This window comes from Protopterus annectens, chromosome 2.part0, assembly GCF_019279795.1.
Source record: "Protopterus annectens isolate FY-2018-M chromosome 2.part0, PAN1.0, whole genome shotgun sequence".
In the NCBI taxonomy this organism is placed as follows: Eukaryota; Metazoa; Chordata; order Ceratodontiformes; family Protopteridae; genus Protopterus; species Protopterus annectens.
Window position 1 is genome coordinate 1,391,175,143 of NC_056728.1, and position 6,000 is coordinate 1,391,181,142.

The following is a 6,000-nucleotide window of genomic DNA, read 5'->3' on the forward strand; positions in this document are numbered from 1 at the left end:
AGTATGCACAATTCTTGTAGGTTTGGCTGTTTTTTTACTGAAGTTTGGACACTGTTATCTGACTGTAGGTATTTAATTTATTACCATGAGTGCATATCAAATGCATGATGGCATGAACCACAAGTCATAAGTTGCTCTTGACAAAATGGTATTCCTGTCAGACTTAAAGCAGCACGAATGTATGTCAGCGAAAGTCTGTGTACTGTATTCAGACACAAGTCACATGATTGAAGCAAACTAGAGTAAAATATTGTAGCATTAAAGTATGTACAGCTTGTCATGGCTGCACCAGTATTGAAAGTGAAAATTGAATTGGAGGAGGAGTGTAAGGCAAATAGTGTAGATAACTTACATGAGCTTTACAGCATATTTACTACATAGACGGTCAAACATTTGGGGACTGATGATTCCTGAGCTGTCATGGAATTACATTACAGTTGTGTGCTACTGCTTTAGCCTGCATTTTTGGGTGTTTTGTCACATAGAGGCTATTCAAACCATTGCAGACTTCATCCCTGAGTACACCTTTGTTGCAGATTATATATGAGTTGGGTAATTTCATATTGATAAGTATAGAGCGAAGATAGGCGTGTGTGTGGCTTTGGTAGATTTCTCCCATCTTCATGTTAGTGCATTCTTGGAGTTTTATTATGTATACCTGTGGAGTGTGGTTGGGAGATACAAGAGCACTTGCTCCCCCTGAAAAAATGATAACTATTTTCTTTCATCTGTTTCGTTTCAAATTTATTTTGTTCCGTATCTTTCAGGTTCAGTGATTTTGCTGTTTGGGTGTTTTGCATTTTTGTACTGTGGAGTTACTTGTACTTTGAAGAACTAGGTTATGATGTACATACTTATACTTCTATGAGTATATTTGTACATTTAGATGTGTTTTGTTAGCTGTATAGATTAGTTAGATATAGGAAAAGCTTTATTAGATGAAGTTCCTGTAACTATAAATTGTACCATTTGGATTTTTGTACATTTGGCTGGAGTTTTCAGGAGTGATGGTCTTTCCTGTTGTGACCCATGTAGGTTATATTCCATTGATATGGGCACAGATGGTGCAAGATTTCACTCGGTAATTTGTATTCTTCACTCCATTTATTTTTCCTGTGTGGTAACCACTGGTGAGACTTTTTCAGGTGAATTATATAACGTTGTAACTTGCCAGTGTATCTGTTTTCTTCCAAAATATTTTCATTTTTCTTCACTAAAAATGTCATTGTCTTCAAGCATCCATAAACAAGCCACGATCCATAAACAAGTTCTGCTTGTTTGTGAATGGCAAAGAACACCGGAAGATTGCCATACACATTGTTTTGTTTGTGGATATACCACAGAACTGAATTAATAGTTTGTGTTAAATTTAATAAAACTGCAAAGTTAATGCAGTTGAATTTCTCACTATCAGTTTAATGGAGGAGCAGTTACTGGTAAGAAGGTCAGAAAATGCATCTCTAAATACAGAGGTAGAAAAATCACAGGAAGTGGCAAAAGTTAGGAAGGAACTGGAGATACTAGTAAAGATAAGTACAGAAAACACAAACATCCTCACCTTTCAGTTTGTAAAAGAAATCTTTGCACAGTATGGATGGAGTGTAGCTATTCGAAGGCAGTGCCTACACAATGTGTTGTAGTTAGTCATCAAAGCAGTACAGGAACTACCACTGACACTTGAGCTTCAGACCTTCCAGTTAAACCGGCACTTGCATTGGTACCATCAGTGGTCAAAATCTCAGGAAAGGTATGACTTTTTAAAAATGTGGCAAAATTAGTCCGCGACAGCAAAAAGCACAGTAACAAAACCAAAAGAAACCCTTGAAAAGTTTAAATTATTTTTCAAAACTATATTAGCAGTCAGAAGATGGTGGCTCAAGTAATGAAACTAAGATCAAAAATGTTTTGGGTCAATTTAATACAATGAGACATAACTCTGATCAAGCAGTGGATGTAGTCGAGCCTTGCACAGCCAATGAGGTCAGATACAATTAAATTAAAGCAAGGGAAAACCCAAGGATTAGATAGACTTCCAGTTAAGGTATGGAAAGAAGTTTGGGTCAGATTTATTTGGGGTTTTGACTAATCTTTTTTTTAATGAGATATTTTCAAAAGGCCAACCCTTTGATTCATGGAAGCAGGCAGTAGTGGTCAATGAGATACGAGAAGGGGAAAGCTGGAGAAGTAGCTCCTTCATAGAGCCCCTTTTCAGTTCTAAATCATGATTATGAAATATTTTTGCCCTTATTAGCAAATAGATTAGGTAAAGTCATTACCTCTGGTGAATTTAGACCAAACCAGATTTATTAAAGGCAGGCAAACATCTAATTATGAGTGCTTCTATAATATTACAGCATGCCCAAACCTCTTAGAACAAAGGTGGTCATATGTTTAGATGCTGAAAAAGCTTTTCAGCAGAATACAGTGGAAATATTTAAAAGAAAAGTTACTGGCATTTGGACGAGGGCAGTACTTTGTACATGTATTTTTTAAGTTATACTTTAATATCACTGCCAGAATTAAAGCCTAGGGAGGCTTCTCTCATTATTTTGTAGTAGTAGAGAGAGTACGAGACAAGGACGCCCTCTGTCCCAGTTATTTGCTTTTTATATCTCAAACCCCTAGTGGTTGCAGTAAGAGTATCAAATGTAAGGGCTTACAAGATAGTGGCGAAAGTACATAAAACTGCAGCTCATGTGAATGATGTAGAACAATCACATACAGATTTGGATGCCTGATCTGAGGTTATTGGGGAGCTTAGTCATTTTTATAAGGTAAATATAGAAAAGACTAAAGATGTAATGATAAAATATGCCTAACCTAGAAATGCTGGTAAAATATCAAGACTTGTGGAAAGATGATAAATTTAAATGCCAAGGATTATGGGTTATGTCTGTGCACAATGCAATAAGTATCTGGAAAGAATGAAATTAGAGTTGAGACATTGGAAGATGTTAAACTTAGAACTAGATACAAAAATTTAGGCTGTTTAATGTGTTACTTGTTACCACTATGGTTCCATGCATTTCAGGCCTTTCCATGGAATGCTATAAAAGGCAAGATGGTAGCAGTAAAATACATGCCGACAGATCTTATATGGGATTGCAAAAGACCAAGGATATCCTGAGGAAAGACTGATGATGGCTAAAGGCTGGGGTGGACTGGCTGTCAAACCCATATAGATATTTCTAGGTTGCACAAGTCAAGGTGCTGCTGCTATTACTGCAAAAAAAAAAAAAAAAACTGTGATCCTTAATAGAAATGTGCAGCATTGGTCTGTGTTGCAATTTGAGGGGTTCAACAAAGCAGCTACACTGGCATAAGTTTGGGGAAGCTAAACTTACAGAAAACCTACATAAACACATATTTCAAACTGTAAGGGATTCATTAAAGCAGGAAACAGTGAAGTCCTAGAGAGGTTACATACCAAAAGGAACAAGGCTCACAGGTATAACCAGTGGTGGAATGGGTAGAAACTGAAGTGTAGGGCAGCACTTGTCAATAGGTAGAAACTGAAAGATAGGGCAACACTTGACAGATTTTGAGATAAAATTGGGAAACTGTAAAAAGAGCACATGACTTGAAGAAGGTGTTAAGGTTATAATACAAAGAGTTAATAATGGCTTAAAAAGATATCTTCTCAAATTTCCAAAGGCCGAAATAGAAAAAAAAACAAGACTAGTGGACTTTTATCTGGGTACTAGAAAAAGTACTGGGAAAAGATGGAAAGGAATTCTTAGTAAAATTTATAAAAGCCCGTTGCATATAAATAAACACCTGGAAAAAGAGCTAGAATGTGAAATGCATTATGAAATCTGGTTAAGGATCTGTAAATTGACAAGATTTTTGCATGGAAGTGTCTACATAAATAATTTTATACCCCAGTGAATATTAATATGTATTCAGATTCCACAGATAAATCCTGGAGATGTGAAGAACAGATGGGAGGTACCTGGGGACAGGGAAGTTATTTCAGGAAATCTGTTTAGCAAGGATTTATACTTCCCAGGACTACCAGGAAATGATTTGATACCAGGATAAAGCTACATTACTATTTATAATAGGCATGGTTGCAAAGAAAGCAATTACTAAAAAATAGAAGACTTAGACCCCAGACCTAAAATATGTAAAAATAAAATAGTCAAAATCAAAAGGGCTACTAAGGAGCAAAGAAATGACTACTGGAAAAATGGAAAAGCTGTTTTTTAGGGAACAAATTGAGACCTGATGTTACATTTAGGATTAACAAGCTTAAGAATCACTAGAGAATGGGGGTTATTTAGTAGAAAATTTGATTTTATTCCTGTACTAGAAGGTTTTTATTATGACATGTTAATTAGATAAATATAAGTAACCCCACCTGTACTAAACTGCATTAAAATATACTGGTGTAATAGATTAAGTAGAAAATGTATTCTTGTAAGGAATATGAAAAGTAATTAAAATGATTTAGTATGCTACTATCTTAAAGTTGGCTTGTTCTCGCTTTGTTTTAAGGTTGCTGAATTTTTAAGGCAATAAAGAGTTTATTAAACAAAATACTATAACTTATTACAGGTGGATTTTCCTTAGTCTGCAGGTCTTCCTCCTGTTTTGCCTGCATTAGAGGATCTTTTTTTGGTAGCCAGCAGTTTTCTGGACATCCGGCTTTCTGCTTCCAGAATGTCTAATAAAAATGAAATTAGGTTCCTCAGACCCACAAATTTCTGTCTTCAAACACCAGATGAGACCCTGTAGTGATTTTTCTGCTGAAACCATCTTCTGCCAAACATTTATTGGCAGCTAGCCCCCACCTTCTTCCTTCTGGAAAAGATGGGAAAGTATTTTGATGCGTTTAGAAAGAGTTTTTTCTTCTGCCTTAGTCTTCAGAATAGTGAATTGTCAGTCTCAAGATGTCCAGGATTATAGTGGCTTCTTTTGGTAATATAAGAATGTTAATTGCTGACCTCCTTTCACTGGAGACTTAATATCTCTTAACTCTTTAAATTCACTGTTTCTCGGGTATACAAATACTTTAAAATATTCTTTTTTAAAACGTCTATTGAATTTTCACTTGTGACATAGGCAAATTTACATTTATATAAATGTAATCAAACTGTATTAACAACTTCATGTTTACAAACATTATACTTCACATATGTTGTTATATATCATATAACTTAAGCAACATTACATAAATTATTCAATTCCTGCTTTTTTTTTAAACATGAAACATCATTATTAAACCATCACTTGCAGCATAGGCGATCATACATTTATATAAGTGAAAACATACCACTCCAATACAATCCTAGTTGCAAGCATTTTACATCACAAACCTTACTGACATACTCCCATTTGCAAGCATTATACATCACTTATAATCTACCCAGTCATTTTCAATCAAACATTGCATAGGTCTTTTAAGTCCTCCCATCTTTTAAATCTCATTCCTCTCCTGTAAAGAGAGAGAAATAGGGTGATCCTAAGCGAAAGACTAGCACTGGTAGAGTTTTTAGTAGAACTTAGAACAGAAGCTGCCATTAAAAAAGGAATAATTAGTAGGCCCAGTTCAAGATGGCCATTATGCATTTGTAGACATCCCTCTTCCACCAAAAAAAAAAAGCTACAGAGCCCTAAAACAGATACACAATTTAGCATTTCAGAACTTGAGGTACACCAAGTTACCTCTCATTTGCCTGCTACCAAGACCCCATCGGGGGGGGGCAGTATGGCTCCTGTGACCTTGCAGACTTGCTGATACATTCAGTGAACATTGACTCATTGTTTCTGAGGGACCACCAAGTGTTCCTTAAATTTTAGTTGGCAAAGAGATCCCAGGATCTTTAACAGAAGTTAGGGCTCCAAACCAATGTGTCTTGTCCAGGTGGATGTCACACTTAAAAAGAAAAAAACAGAAGACTAGGGATGTGGCCTCTCTCTCAGCAGCTAGGGAAAAGGAGTGGGTAGATTTTGCATAGGATTGTTCAAAGCAATTATGTATTTGAAACCTCCCTCCTT